The 16,904-nt window shown below is 42.1% G+C and overlaps 1 long non-coding RNA gene across 1 annotated transcript in view; it reads left to right on the plus strand.

The window, feature by feature from the left end:
* The window catches only part of LOC116408437, a 182,812-nt gene extending 168,870 nt beyond the window's left edge, over positions 1 to 13,942 (plus strand). The window contains exon 2 of the long non-coding RNA XR_004220927.1: positions 13,277 to 13,942. This is a non-coding gene — a long non-coding RNA (uncharacterized LOC116408437). The remainder of the gene's footprint in view (positions 1 to 13,276) is intronic.
* The last annotated feature ends 2,962 nt before the right edge of the window (positions 13,943 to 16,904 follow it).

Genomic DNA, 16,904 nt, shown 5'->3' on the forward strand with positions numbered 1-16,904 from the left:
ATAAAATTCGCAAAAACGGCAAGAAATTAGTGAAATGGCTTAAAAATTAGCAAAAAGCATTTGTCGTGCCTGTGTCTTTTTGACGCGGCCGCACCATTTCTGACGCGAATGCCCCTTTTTTTGACGCGACCATGCCCAATTTGACGCATGACCAAAAAAATTCCACGCGTCGAATTTTCCGGCAGCAAATATTCACGGAAGTTTTGCGAAACAATTTGCCAATGGCGAAATGCGGAAATTTGCTGCGATCCATGCTGCCGAAAAAAATTCACTCATGCACTATAAATAAGCCCTCAATTCCATGACCTAATGGTCAGCAAGAATTTTCTGACCAGACAAATATCTGAATCAGACCTGTCCAATCAGAAGTGGGATCATTCTTGGTCCCCTACACAGACCAATTGCATCCAATTGCAGCCAGTGTACCATCTGGCCCTGGCCTTTCATTATTTATTATTATGCATGCTCTGTTTTGGAAGTGAATGAAGGTTTGAAGGTCTGTTTGATTTCCACCAACTTCTACCACCAAGATGGAACAAGTTTGCCCAGTAGCAGTAACCCATGGCAACCAATCTGCAGAAAAAACATTTACTGGTCACCTGTTTAAAAGCAATCATCTTATTGGTTGCCATTGGTTATTGCTCCTGGGTAAACTTAGTACCTTTTATAATATGTGGGGGAAAGTGCTTGCTTCTAGTATATGAAATTCTTCTAACTTCCATTGCTCCTCTTACCAGAGAGTATATAAAGTGATCCCTTTTGCACTCTGAGCCAGTGTCCTCCTATTTCCCACCTAATAAATAGTAAGCAATTGGAGGGTATGTAAGAGAATGGCCCTACTAGCATGACTTGTATAATGATGCAGATACATCTTATGGGACATTTACATATGATTGTATATGGATTATGGAATAAGCTTGGGCCTAGTGACTGGTGGTTTATGTGGCCAAAGGCTGTCAGGGGGGCTGATGCAATCTGTAGGTAGTCACATCTGGCTAATGCCAATCTGTAGGTTCTGGCAAATACCAGAGGGGCTGCTGTAAGATGCCATAGACCAGGGATCCCCAACCTTTCTTACTCGTGAGCCACAGTCAAATGTAAAAGACTTGGGGAGCAACACAAGCACCATAAAAGTTCATGGAGGTGACAAATAAGGGCTAAGATTGGCTATTAGAGAGTTAAAAAAAGCAGCACAACAGGTCTTGGTCAAGTGGGGTGTTGAATTCAGTTAGGAGGCGCCAAGCATTGATATGTGAGAGATAACAGACCTAAAAGACTCTCATAGAAGCTGGAGGGGGAGTATAGCCTAGTGGTAAGTTCGGCCTTAATACGGTGTCCCCATGGGGGGACCCAGGTTCGATTCCCACAGCGCAGAACTCCTTGGGATCCAGGACAAGTCCGCTTAACCTCCAATGTTCCAGCAACCCGGGATTCCTTGGTTGCTGTAGCATTTTACCCCCCCACCCCGTCAGTCATTGGGTTACTACGCAATTTGTTTTTTAAAAACTCAAAGTGGGAGGGGCCAACAACAGCCAATCAAATTTTAACCCATTGACTTTTATGGGGGAATTGAAACTGCTGCCGCACTTACAGCTTTGAGGCTACACTCCCCCAAACTTGAATCACATAGTCATGGCTCAGCCTGAATGAAAATATGATGATTGCTGGATGCCCAAAAGTGGGCAGAGCTGTGAACAGCCAATCAGATTTTACCTATTGACTTGGTGGAAATCCAACCTGCTGCCATTCGCACAGTAATAACACTGGGGTCCCCAAACTTTGCAGGGTTAGGCACCAGGTAACTGTGGTTCAAGGTAAGAAAAAGTGGGTGGAGCCACCAACAGCCAATCAGATTTCACCTATTGAATTTTATTGGTTTGATGCCAGGGTTCGCAAACTTTGCACAGTCAGTCACTGCGTGACTTCGTACTCAAGGTTAGAAAAGTGGGCGGGGCTGCCTAAAGCCCAATCACATTTCTTTAATTGTTTTCAGTGGGAAAATTTTAACTGTTCTCAGAAGTTGAATGTCAGGGTCCCCAAACTTTGCACAGTTTGTCACTGGGTGACTATGTTCCAAGTTTAGAAAAGTGGGCGGGGCCAACAACAACCAATCAGATTTCACCTATAGACTTCATATGTTTAAATTTAAACTGCTGCCATTCTTTAAATATTAATACTAAGGTCTCCAAACTTTGCAGAGCTAGTCACCTGGTAACTGCGGTTCAGAGTTAGAAAAAGTGGGTGGAGCCACCAACAGCCAATCAGATTTTAACTCTTGATTTTCGAAGGGGAAATTCAACCTGCTGCCATTCTCACAGTATTAACACCAGGGTCACTAGGGGACTGCATTTTTAGGTTTTAAAAAGTGGGTGGAGCCACCAACAGCCAATCAGCCTATTGAATTTTTTTTTTGTTTAAATTTAAAATTCTGCTTTTCTCACACTATTTCTGTCAGGGTTCCCAAACATTGCACAGTCAGTGACTGGATGACTACATATTCAGGGTTAGAAAAAGTGGGAGGAGCCACCAACAGCAAATCCATTACCACCCATTAGATTTCCTTGGTTTATATTTAAACTGTTGCCATTATTTAAATATTAATTTCAGGGTCGTTAAAGTTTCCAGAGTTAGTCACTCGGTATTTGCTGCTTCAAGTTAGAAAAAAGTGGGCGGAGCCAATAAACAGCCAATAACATTTCACCTATTTACTATGGTAATGGTACAATGGGGAAGTGTAAAATGCTGTCAGTCACACAGAGTCCCCAAAATTTGCAAAGTTGGTCACTGGGGGACTGCAGTTCAAAAATAGGAAAAGTGGGTTGGGCCACTAACAGCCAATCAGATTTCATCCATTGAATTTTATTGGTTTAAATGTAAAATGCTGACATTCTCACACTATTTATGCCAGAGTGCCCACTGTTTGTCACTGGGTGACTTCAATTCAAGGTTAGAAAAAGTGGGCGGGCCCACCAATCACAATTCACCTATTGACTTTTATTGGTTTAAATTTAAACTGCTGCCGTTCTTAACTATTAATCCTAGGGTCCCTAAACTTTGGCAGTTAGTCACTGGGTAACTGCAGTTCCAGGTTAGAAAAGGGGGTGGAGCCACCAACCGCCAATCACTGTTGTCACTCGGTGACTTTCGGTGGGGAAATTTAAGTTGCTGCCATTCAGACACTATTAAAACCAGGGTCCCCAAACTTTGCACAGTGGTTTTTACTATATGACTGTGGTCCAAGGTCAGAGAAAGTGGGCAGAGCCCATTCAGTGACTTTCAACCCAACATGAAGTTTGTTCTCAAACTTCCCTTTCTAGTTCATTTCTGTGCTTCTTAATTGCACAAAGCCGTGCTCCGGTATATTTATTATGAGGAAACACTAATGAGATATTTTTTTTCAACTGTCATTAAAACATTCTAAAGTAGACGAGTCCGTTTTAGAGTTTCTGTACCTAAGCAGGCTTTGGTCTGGCCAGTGGGTGGATGAAAGGCCTCACTTCTAAAGCAGCCATAAAAGAGGTTTCCATAGCTAAGCACTGGGGTATTTTGGGGCCAGTTTAATAACTTATTGCCAGCTCACCTCATGGCCCTGATATATATCAATAAATATGTACAAGGGCAATATTTACTGATACAGGTATGGGATCTCTTATCCGTAAACCCGCTATCCAGAAAGCTCCGAATTACGGAAAGCCCATCTCCCATAAACTCCATTTTAGTCAAATAATTCAGAATTTTAAAACTGATTTCCTTTTTCTCTGTAAAAATAAAGCTGTACCTTTTAATTGATCCCAACTAAGATATAATTACCCCTTATTGGATGCAAAACAATCCTATTGGGTTTAATTAATGTTTTATTGATTTTTTAGTAGACTTAAGGTATGGAGATCCAAATCACGGAAAGACCCCTTATCCGGAATACCCTTGGTCCCGAGCATTCTGGATAACGGGTCCTATACCTCTATATATATATATATAATTTAAACTATCTGTTGGTTAATTAATCATTCCGGGGTCATAGTTTTCCTTTCAGTTAGCACCTATGTTAGTAAATAAGTAGTGATGAGAAAATCTGTCCCGTTTCGCTTTACCATAAAATTCGCAAAACGGCAAGAAAATTAGTGAAATGGCTAAAAATTAGCAAAAAGCATTTGTCGTGCGATTTTTTTTGTCGCCTGTGTCTTTTTGACGCGGCCGCACCATTTCTGACGCGAATGCCCCTTTTTTGACGCGACCATGCCCAATTTGACGCATGACCAAAAAAATTCCACGCGTCGAATTTTCCGGCAGCAAATATTCACGGAAGTTTTGCGAAACAATTTGCCAATGGCGAAATGCGGAAATTTGCTGCGAATCCATGCCTGCCGAAAAAAATTCACTCATCACTATAAATAAGCCCTCAATTCCATGACCTAATGGTCAGCAGAATTTTCTGACCAGACAAATATCTGAATCAGACCTGTCCAATCAGAAGTGGGATCATTCTTGGTCCCCTACACAGACCAATTGCATCCAATTGCAGCCAGTGTACCATCTGGCCCTGGCCTTTCATTATTTATTATTATGCATGCTCTGTTTTGGAAGTGAATGAAGGTTTGAAGGTCTGTTTGATTTCCACCAACTTCTACCACCAAGATGGAACAAGTTTGCCCAGTAGCAGTAACCCATGGCAACCAATCTGCAGAAAAAACATTTACTGGTCACCTGTTTAAAAGCAATCATCTTATTGGTTGCCATTGGTTATTGCTCCTGGGTAAACTTAGTACCTTTTATAATATGTGGGGGAAAGTGCTTGCTTCTAGTATATGAAATTCTTCTATACTTCCATTGCTCCTCTTACCAGAGAGTATATAAAGTGATCCCTTTTGCACTCTGAGCCAGTGTCCTCCTATTTCCCACCTAATAAATAGTAAGCAATTGGAGGGTATGTAAGAGAATGGCCCTACTAGCATGACTTGTATAATGATGCAGATACATCTTATGGGACATTTACATATGATTGTATATGGATTATGGAATAAGCTTGGGCCTAGTGACTGGTGGTTTATGTGGCCAAAGGCTGTCAGGGGGGCTGATGCAATCTGTAGGTAGTCACATCTGGCTAATGCCAATCTGTAGGTTCTGGCAAATACCAGAGGGGCTGCTGTAAGATGCCATAGACCAGGGATCCCCAACCTTTCTTACTCGTGAGCCACAGTCAAATGTAAAAAGACTTGGGGAGCAACACAAGCACCATAAAAGTTCATGGAGGTGACAAATAAGGGCTAAGATTGGCTATTAGAGAGTTAAAAAAAAGCAGCACAACAGGTCTTGGTCAAGTGGGGTGTTGAATTCAGTTAGGAGGCGCCAAGCATTGATATGTGAGAGATAACAGACCTAAAAGACTCTCATAGAAGCTGGAGGGGGAGTATAGCCTAGTGGTAAGTTCGGCCTTAATACGGTGTCCCCATGGGGGACCCAGGTTCGATTCCCACAGCGCAGAACTCCTTGGGATCCAGGACAAGTCCGCTTAACCTCCAATGTTCCAGCAACCCGGGATTCCTTGGTTGCTGTAGCATTTTACCCCCCACCCCGTCAGTCATTGGGTTACTACGCAATTTGTTTTTTAAAAACTCAAAGTGGGAGGGGCCAACAACAGCCAATCAAATTTTACCCATTGACTTTTATGGGGAAATTGAAACTGCTGCCTCACTTACAGCTTTGAGGCTACACTCCCCAAACTTGAATCACATAGTCATGGGCTCAGCCTGAATGAAACTATGATGATTGCTGGATGCCCAAAAGTGGGCAGAGCTGTGAACAGCCAATCAGATTTTACCTATTGATTTGGCGGAAATTGAACCTGCTGCCAGTCTCACAGTAATAACACCGGGGTCCCCAAACTTTTTACACTCGGTCACTAGGGGACTGCAGCTATAGATTCGAAAAGTGGGCGGAGTCAGCAACAGCCAATCAAATTTCACCGATTCATTTTTATTGGTTTGATGCCAGAGTTCCCAAACTTTGCGCAGTCGGTCATTGGGTTACTACGCATTCAAGTTTTATGTTTTTTAAAAACTCAAAGTGGGAGGGGCCAACAACAGCCAATCAAATTTTACCCATTGACTTTTATGGGGAAATTGAAACTGCTGCCGCACTTACAGCTTTGAGGCTACACTCCCCAAACTTGAATCACATAGTCATGGGCTCAGCCTGAATGAAAATATGATGATTGTTGGATGCCCAAAAGTGGGCAGAGCTGTGAACAGCCAATCAGATTTTACCTATTGACTTGGTGGAAATCCAACCTGCTGCCATTCGCACAGTAATAACACTGGGGTCCCCAAACTTTCCAGGGTTAGGCACCAGGTAACTGTGGTTCAAGGTAAGAAAAAGTGGGTGGAGCCACCAACAGCCAATCAGATTTTACCTATTGACTTTACATGGGGAAATGCAACCTGCTGCTGCTGCCATTCTCACAGTATTAACACCAGGGTCCCCAAACTTTTCACAGTTGGTCACTAGAGGACTGCAGTTTTAGTTTTGAAAAAGTGGGCGGGGCCACCAACAGCCAATCAGATTTCACCTATTGAATTTTATTGGTTTGATGCCAGGGTTCGCAAACTTTGCACAGTCAGTCACTGCGTGACTTCGTACTCAAGGTTAGAAAAAGTGGGCGGGGCTGCCTAAAGCCAATCACATTTCTTTAATTGTTTTCAGTGGGAAAATTTTAACTGCTGCCATTCTCAGAAGTTGAATGTCAGGGTCCCCAAACTTTGCACAGTTTGTCACTGGGTGACTATGTTCCAAGTTTAGAAAAGTGGGCGGGGCCAACAACAACCAATCAGATTTCACCTATAGACTTCATATGTTTAAATTTAAACTGCTGCCATTCTTTAAATATTAATACTAAGGTCTCCAAACTTTGCAGAGCTAGTCACCTTGTAACACCAGGGTCACTAGGGGACTGCATTTTTAGGTTTTAAAAAGTGGGTGGAGCCACCAACAGCCAATCAGCCTATTGAATTTTTTTTTTGTTTAAATTTAAAATTCTGCTTTTCTCACACTATTTCTGTCAGGGTTCCCAAACATTGCACAGTCAGTGACTGGATGACTACATATTCAGGGTTAGAAAAAGTGGGAGGAGCCACCAACAGCAAATCCATTTCCACCCATTAGATTTCATTGGTTTATATTTAAACTGTTGCCATTATTTAAATATTAATTTCAGGGTCGTTAAAGTTTCCAGAGTTAGTCACTCGGTATTTGCTGCTTCAAGTTAGAAAAAAGTGGGCGGAGCCAATAAACAGCCAATAACATTTCACCTATTTACTATGGTAATGGTACAATGGGGAAGTGTAAAATGCTGTCAGTCACACAGAGTCCCCAAAATTTGCAAAGTTGGTCACTGGGGGACTGCAGTTCAAAAATAGGAAAAGTGGGTTGGGCCACTAACAGCCAATCAGATTTCATCCATTGAATTTTATTGGTTTAAATGTAAAATGCTGACATTCTCACACTATTTATGCCAGAGTGCCCACTGTTTGTCACTGGGTGACTTCAATTCAAGGTTAGAAAAAGTGGGCGGGCCCACCAATCACAATTCACCTATTGACTTTTATTGGTTTAAATTTAGACTGCTGCCGTTCTTTAACTATTAATCCTAGGGTCCCTAAACTTTGCAGTTAGTCACTGGGTAACTGCAGTTCCAGGTTAGAAAAAGGGGGTGGAGCCACCAACCGCCAATCACTGTTGTCACTCGGTGACTTTCGGTGGGGAAATTTAAGTTGCTGCCATTCAGACACTATTAAAACCAGGGTCCCCAAACTTTGCACAGTGGTTTTTACTATATGACTGTGGTCCAAGGTCAGAGAAAGTGGGCAGAGCCCATTCAGTGACTTTCAACCCAACATGAAGTTTGTTCTCAAACTTCCCTTTCTAGTTCATTTCTGTGCTTCTTAATTGCACAAAGCCGTGCTCCGGTATATTTATTATGAGGAAACACTAATGAGATATTTTTTTTCAACTGTCATTAAAACATTCTAAAGTAGACGAGTCCGTTTTAGAGTTTCTGTACCTAAGCAGGCTTTGGTCTGGCCAGTGGGTGGATGAAAGGCCTCACTTCTAAAGCAGCCATAAAAGAGGTTTCCATAGCTAAGCACTGGGGTATTTTGGGGCCAGTTTAATAACTTATTGCCAGCTCACCTCATGGCCCTGATATATATCAATAAATATGTACAAGGGCAATATTTACTGATACAGGTATGGGATCTCTTATCCGTAAACCCGCTATCCAGAAAGCTCCGAATTACGGAAAGCCCATCTCCCATAAACTCCATTTTAGTCAAATAATTCAGAATTTTAAAACTGATTTCCTTTTTCTCTGTAAAAATAAAACTGTACCTTTTAATTGATCCCAACTAAGATATAATTACCCCTTATTGGATGCAAAACAATCCTATTGGGTTTAATTAATGTTTTATTGATTTTTTAGTAGACTTAAGGTATGGAGATCCAAATCACGGAAAGACCCCTTATCCGGAATACCCTTGGTCCCGAGCATTCTGGATAACGGGTCCTATACCTCTATATATATATATATATAATTTAAACTATCTGTTGGTTAATTAATTATTCCGGGGTCATAGTTTTCCTTTCAGTTAGCACCTATGTTAGTAAATAAGTAGTGATGAGAAAATCTGTCCCGTTTCGCTTTACCATAAAATTCGCAAAACGGCAAGAAAATTAGTGAAATGGCTAAAAATTAGCAAAAAGCATTTGTCGTGCGATTTTTTTGTCGCCTGTGTCTTTTTGACGCGGCCGCACCATTCTGACGCGAATGCCCCTTTTTTGACGCGACCATGCCCAATTTGACGCATGACCAAAAAAATTCCACGCGTCGAATTTTCCGGCAGCAAATATTCACGGAAGTTTTGCGAAACAATTTGCCAATGGCGAAATGCGGAAATTTGCTGCGAATCCATGCCTGCCGAAAAAAATTCACTCATCACTATAAATAAGCCCTCAATTCCATGACCTAATGGTCAGCAGAATTTTCTGACCAGACAAATATCTGAATCAGACCTGTCCAATCAGAAGTGGGATCATTCTTGGTCCCCTACACAGACCAATTGCATCCAATTGCAGCCAGTGTACCATCTGGCCCTGGCCTTTCATTATTTATTATTATGCATGCTCTGTTTTGGAAGTGAATGAAGGTTTGAAGGTCTGTTTGATTTCCACCAACTTCTACCACCAAGATGGAACAAGTTTGCCCAGTAGCAGTAACCCATGGCAACCAATCTGCAGAAAAAACATTTACTGGTCACCTGTTTAAAAGCAATCATCTTATTGGTTGCCATTGGTTATTGCTCCTGGGTAAACTTAGTACCTTTTATAATATGTGGGGGAAAGTGCTTGCTTCTAGTATATGAAATTCTTCTATACTTCCATTGCTCCTCTTACCAGAGAGTATATAAAGTGATCCCTTTTGCACTCTGAGCCAGTGTCCTCCTATTTCCCACCTAATAAATAGTAAGCAATGGAGGGTATGTAAGAGAATGGCCCTACTAGCATGACTTGTATAATGATGCAGATACATCTTATGGGACATTTACATATGATTGTATATGGATTATGGAATAAGCTTGGGCCTAGTGACTGGTGGTTTATGTGGCCAAAGGCTGTCAGGGGGGCTGATGCAATCTGTAGGTAGTCACATCTGGCTAATGCCAATCTGTAGGTTCTGGCAAATACCAGAGGGGCTGCTGTAAGATGCCATAGACCAGGGATCCCCAACCTTTCTTACTCGTGAGCCACAGTCAAATGTAAAAAGACTTGGGGAGCAACACAAGCACCATAAAAGTTCATGGAGGTGACAAATAAGGGCTAAGATTGGCTATTAGAGAGTTAAAAAAAAGCAGCACAACAGGTCTTGGTCAAGTGGGGTGTTGAATTCAGTTAGGAGGCGCCAAGCATTGATATGTGAGAGATAACAGACCTAAAAGACTCTCATAGAAGCTGGAGGGGGAGTATAGCCTAGTGGTAAGTTCGGCCTTAATACGGTGTCCCCATGGGGGGACCCAGGTTCGATTCCCACAGCGCAGAACTCCTTGGGATCCAGGACAAGTCCGCTTAACCTCCAATGTTCCAGCAACCCGGGATTCCTTGGTTGCTGTAGCATTTTACCCCCCCACCCCGTCAGTCATTGGGTTACTACGCAATTTGTTTTTTAAAAACTCAAAGTGGGAGGGGCCAACAACAGCCAATCAAATTTTACCCATTGACTTTTATGGGGGAATTGAAACTGCTGCCGCACTTACAGCTTTGAGGCTACACTCCCCAAACTTGAATCACATAGTCATGGGCTCAGCCTGAATGAAAATATGATGATTGCTGGATACCCAAAAGTGGGCAGAGCTGTGAACAGCCAATCAGATTTTACCTATTGATTTGGCGGAAATTGAACCTGCTGCCAGTCTCACAGTAATAACACCGGGGTCCCCAAACTTTTTACACTCGGTCACTAGGGGACTGCAGCTATAGATTCGAAAAGTGGGCGGAGTCAGCAACAGCCAATCAAATTTCACCGATTCATTTTTATTGGTTTGATGCCAGAGTTCCCAAACTTTGCGCAGTCGGTCATTGGGTTACTACGCATTCAAGTTTTATGTTTTTTTAAAAACTCAAAGTGGGAGGGGCCAACAACAGCCAATCAAATTTTACCCATTGACTTTTATGGGGAAATTGAAACTGCTGCCGCACTTACAGCTTTGAGGCTACACTCCCCAAACTTGAATCACATATTCATGGGCTCAGCCTGAATGAAAATATGATGATTGTTGGATGCCCAAAAGTGGGCAGAGCTGTGAACAGCCAATCAGATTTTACCTATTGACTTGGTGGAAATCCAACCTGCTGCCATTCGCACAGTAATAACACTGGGGTCCCCAAACTTTGCAGGGTTAGGCACCAGGTAACTGTGGTTCAAGGTAAGAAAAAGTGGGTGGAGCCACCAACAGCCAATCAGATTTTACCTATTGACTTTACATGGGGAAATGCAACCTGCTGCTGCCATTCTCACAGTATTAACACCAGGGTCCCCAAACTTTTCACAGTTGGTCACTAGAGGACTGCAGTTTTAGTTTTGAAAAAGTGGGCGGGGCCACCAACAGCCAATCAGATTTCACCTATTGAATTTTATTGGTTTGATGCCAGGGTTCGCAAACTTTGCACAGTCAGTCACTGCGTGACTTCGTACTCAAGGTTAGAAAAAGTGGGCGGGGCTGCCTAAAGCCAATCACATTTCTTTAATTGTTTTCAGTGGGAAAATTTTAACTGCTGCCATTCTCAGAAGTTGAATGTCAGGGTCCCCAAACTTTGCACAGTTTGTCACTGGGTGACTATGTTCCAAGTTTAGAAAAGTGGGCGGGGCCAACAACAACCAATCAGATTTCACCTATAGACTTCATATGTTTAAATTTAAACTGCTGCCATTCTTTAAATATTAATACTAAGGTCTCCAAACTTTGCAGAGCTAGTCACCTTGTAACACCAGGGTCACTAGGGGACTGCATTTTTAGGTTTTAAAAAGTGGGTGGAGCCACCAACAGCCAATCAGCCTATTGAATTTTTTTTTTTGTTTAAATTTAAAATTCTGCTTTTCTCACACTATTTCTGTCAGGGTTCCCAAACATTGCACAGTCAGTGACTGGATGACTACATATTCAGGGTTAGAAAAAGTGGGAGGAGCCACCAACAGCAAATCCATTTCCACCCATTAGATTTCATTGGTTTATATTTAAACTGTTGCCATTATTTAAATATTAATTTCAGGGTCGTTAAAGTTTCCAGAGTTAGTCACTCGGTATTTGCTGCTTCAAGTTAGAAAAAAGTGGACGGAGCCAATAAACAGCCAATAACATTTCACCTATTTACTATGGTAATGGTACAATGGGGAAGTGTAAAATGCTGTCAGTCACACAGAGTCCCCAAAATTTGCAAAGTTGGTCACTGGGGGACTGCAGTTCAAAAATAGGAAAGGTGGGTTGGGCCACTAACAGCCAATCAGATTTCATCCATTGAATTTTATTGGTTTAAATGTAAAATGCTGACATTCTCACACTATTTATGCCAGAGTGCCCACTGTTTGTCACTGGGTGACTTCAATTCAAGGTTAGAAAAAGTGGGCGGGCCCACCAATCACAATTCACCTATTGACTTTTATTGGTTTAAATGTAAACTGCTGCCGTTCTTTAACTATTAATCCTAGGGTCCCTAAACTTTGCAGTTAGTCACTGGGTAACTGAATTCTGAGCCAGTGTCCTCCTATTTCCCACCTAATAAATAGTAAGCAATTGGAGGGTATGTAAGAGAATGGCCCTACTAGCATGACTTGTATAATGATGCAGATACATCTTATGGGACATTTACATATGATTGTATATGGATTATGGAATAAGCTTGGGCCTAGTGACTGGTGGTTTATGTGGCCAAAGGCTGTCAGGGGGGCTGATGCAATCTGTAGGTAGTCACATCTGGCTAATGCCAATCTGCAGGTTCTGGCAAATACCAGAGGGGCTGCTGTAAGATGCCATAGACCAGGGATCCCCAACCTTTCTTACTCGTGAGCCACAGTCAAATGTAAAAAGACTTGGAGTGCAACACAAGCACCATAAAAGTTCATGGAGGAGCCAAATAAGGGCTGTTATTGGCTATTAGGTGCTTCTATGCACCCTATCAGCTTACAGGGACTTTATTTGGTAGGAAATCTTGTTTTTGTTCAACCAAAACTTGCCCCCAAGTCAGGAATTCAAAAATAACTCCCTGGTTTGGGGGCACTGAGAGCAACACCCAAGGGGTTTGGGAGCAACATGTTGCCCCTGAGTCACTGGTTGGGGATCACTGACTTAGACAGTCACTATTTATTGGGCTGCTGGGGGGCTGTTTGAACCTCTGTGGGCTTGAAATGCCAGGGACTATTTTGAATCCCAGACCAGAGCTGGCTGGCTCAGCCCTACAACCAACAAAATATATTTATATCTTATGAAACAAATCTCACAGTAAATTTCTCAGTCTGCTGAACCTTCCATTCTTCTTCTCACATCCAACACATCTGCTATCAGTCATGTTCAAGCCTTACAAATTGCTATGGTTTCAGAGTGGAAAGTCACTTTAGAACACATTACAATTCAGCTTTGGGTGATGAATGATCGGATTCTAGTAGGAAAAAAAAAATTATTTTTCAGTTGAAGAAGTAGCGAAAGCTTTTCTTTATTTAAACATGCCATTTCCCTAGGTTCCAGGCTGGCAGCCAACTGCACTCTACCTGAGCAACGTCCCCACCGCGTGCTTCTCACATTTAATACCCGCAGAGGAGTCATTGGCACCTCCTGGTCTGGCCTGTGTATTTGAATGCTAATTATAACCAGAGACAAGTCAGGAGCTGCTTCCCCCCGGCACGAGGCACCGTGCGAACAGCAAGAGCGCAATTCTTCAATTTCATTTCTTTTACAAAAAAAACATTAGGAAGCAAAGACAACATGCCGGGGAACATGACAAATTCCTTCTGTGGCTGAAAGTATGAGGGAAAACCAAATACAAATGGAATTCTAATTTGCAGAGGCCATGAATAATCTCATCTCAAAGGCGCTGTGTATGGCCATGTCTTATAACTCAATTTGTTATTCTCACACTTGTTAAAAGGGAAAGTAAACCCTGTTCCTCTGGATTGCTTCCTTCTTATTTCATTTGCTCAATAGCTCAAGGCAGTAGTTCTTATGTAGGCAGAACCTTCAGCCTTGATAGAAGTGTTTGCCATCATTTTACAGCAATGGCACCCCTAATGGGCACAACAATATTGCACTGTTTTGGTGATTTTCACAAGAGAGACGCTTTTATTGATGTATACAAATGCAAGTATTCAGAGAAGGAATGGTTAAATTAAAAAGTAAGTTGCAATCTATTTTTCTTTTTAACGTTATTGGTCCTCGGCTTCTCTGATAGTGGTAGTGGCCATGGCATTTATAGACTTGTGGGACCTACCGCTGGTTTCTATTTCATGTTATAGCTGTCCTTAAAACCTCCATATCCCTTTTGTGGTGTCCAAAAATCCCTTTATAATATCCCAGCAAGGGGCATAAATTACGAGCCAGTGGGCATGTTCTGAGGCAACTGAAGGCAAGGCGGTTCATGTGCATGCACAAAGTGAGCAAAGTAATTTAGATTACAATCCGGATGTTCTTCCAGTTACATAGGAATAGCCCACCTACTGTAAAGGCCCCCATACACGGGCCGATAGAAGCTGCCGATATCAGTGCCTTGGACCGACTCGGCAGCTTATCGGCCCGTGTAGGGGCAGAAACGAGCGCACTGGCCAGGTTAAAAGATTCAGTTGGATCGGGGCCGCATCTGCTCGTTAATGCGGTCCCCAAACCGACTGCCCCATTGGCACCTACATAATCCGGTCGTTTGGCCCCAGGGCCAAACGATCAGATTTTTTTTTTTTAACTTCAAGCTCCCCGATATCGCCCACCCGTAGGTGGGGATATCGGGGGAAGATGCGCTCGCTTGGCGATCTCACCAAGCGAGCGGATCTTACCGTGTATGGGGACCTTAAATCTGTGCATAGTCTGTATAGAGAGATACCATAAAACTATATCCTCAGGTATTGCTGCTGCAAAATGGGCCTTTATGAGGGGTTATACATTGGTGATTCCCTACATCTACTCAGTTTATGTAACATGATATTAGAACTGATGTCCAAGAATGTTGCCTTTAATACGCCATTGTTCTCAGAGTCTCTGGGCAGAAACTTCCCTATCTTCTACCCTAGGTAACCAATGTAACCTTATTTAATATCCATGGGGGCATGATCAGCCAAAATGTCAGTAACAGAAAATCTCAGGCATGGCATTAGCAGGATCAACCTTTGTAGTTTGTTTGTACCCATTATACAGATATACCATAATACAATTTAGTATGCCTTTATAGGCATTGCCCTGTGTTATATTCTCACTATGAATCAACCTTTCAACACACCAGCAATGAAAAATATGATATAGGTGGCAAGGTATAATATATATTATATATGGGTACAAAGTATGAAATATGTGATATAGGGGGGCAAGGTATGAAATATATGATATAGGGGTGCAAAGTATGAAATATACAATATATAGGGGGGCAAGGTATGAAATATATGATATAGGGGTGTAAAGTATGAAATATGTGATATAGGGGGGCAAGGTATGAAATATATGATATAGGGGTACAAAGTATGAAATATGTGATATAGGGAGCAAGGTATGAAATATATGATATAGGGGTGCAAAGTATGAAATATACAATATATAGGGGGGCAAGGTATGAAATATATTATAAAGGGGTGCAAAGTATGAAATACACAACATATAGGGGGGCAAGGTATGAAATATATGATATAGGGGGGCAAGGTATGAAATATATGATATAGGGGTGCAAAGTATGAAATATATGATATAGGAGGGCAAGGTATGAAATATATGATATAGGGGGGCAAGGTATGAAATATATGATATAGGGGGGCAAGGTATGAAATATATGATATAGGGGGGCAAGGTATGAAATATATGATATAGGGGTGCAAAGTATGAAATATGTGATATAGGGGGGCAAAGTATGAAATATATGATATAGGGGTGCAAAGTATGAAATATGTGATATAGGGGTGCAAGCAGGGGCGGATTTTCATTAAGGCTTGGGTAGGCTAAGCCTCCCCAAACCTGTTTGTAAAAAAAAAAGCCAACTCCAAAAACAAAAGTTGCCTGCTTGTGCTTGTTGGGGGTAGTGTTGCTTACTAGTATCTGCAGAAAAAGATCACCCCTGCCAGCTCTCAGTGATTCCAGCAACAGCTCCAGCAAGGTTTCCTGCGCAGAGTCTCTTGAGATCTTGAGTACGAAATCTCGCGAGATTTGGATAGGCTCGTTTGAGAGCTGGTCTGCGCGCCAAGCACTGTGAGGGAGTGGGTGTGAGGGTTACACAGGCTGGCTGTGCTGGGTACTGGGGGCAAGAGACAAAGCTGCTGCTGCTCTTCCATCTGCTTGCATGGTATGTGGAGATTGTTATTGTTATGAGCTGAACTCATCCTGGATATGTGCTTTTGGGTTGCAAGGAGTTATTGGGACAAGCTGTTAAGGGGTCCCTTGTGTAAAACACAGTTCCTGATTAAGACAGTGGGCCCGATTCACTAAAGTCCGAAATAAGGAGTGCTATTTATAGCATGCGTTAAAAATCTTATCACTTCTTATTTTTCGCTCGATTCACTAAAAGGACACTTGTCATAATTAAGAAGCGATGTTCTTGGCATTATTTATCTTACGATGACATATTTTAATGAAAAAAACTATGCGATAAGCGTTATTGACCGTTAGTGAATTGGCCCCTATAACGCTTATCGCATAGTTTTTTTCATTAAAATATGTCATCGTAAGATAAATAATGCCAAGAACATCGCTTCTTAATTATGACAAGTGTCCTTTTAGTGAATCGAGCGAAAAATAAGAAGTGATAAGATTTTTAACGCATGCTATAAATAGCACTCCTTATTTCGGACTTTAGTGAATCGGGCCCAGTGTGTGCTGGGGGTCTTACTATTAAAATTAGCATAACAAAGAAGTGTGTCTGCTGAAGCAGTTAGTCTGAATGTGAAATAAATGGATTAGCAGCAGGCAGTAGGACTGAAGCTCTTGTCATAGTTGCCATATAATGCTGCATGTGAGGGTCCCTGCAATCACTGGGATACAATAGCAGGCAGTTTATGTCAGGGCTGTAGAGTCGGTAGATAAATTTTCTGACTCCACAGCCCTGGTTTATGTGAGAGTAAATGGAATGCAGCCGCAGTGAGTGTCTAGGCATTTCTTATTTTGAGGCAGCATTGGGCAGCGTGC

Source organism: Xenopus tropicalis, chromosome 1 (assembly GCF_000004195.4).
Source record: "Xenopus tropicalis strain Nigerian chromosome 1, UCB_Xtro_10.0, whole genome shotgun sequence".
Lineage (NCBI taxonomy): Eukaryota > Metazoa > Chordata > Amphibia > Anura > Pipidae > Xenopus > Xenopus tropicalis.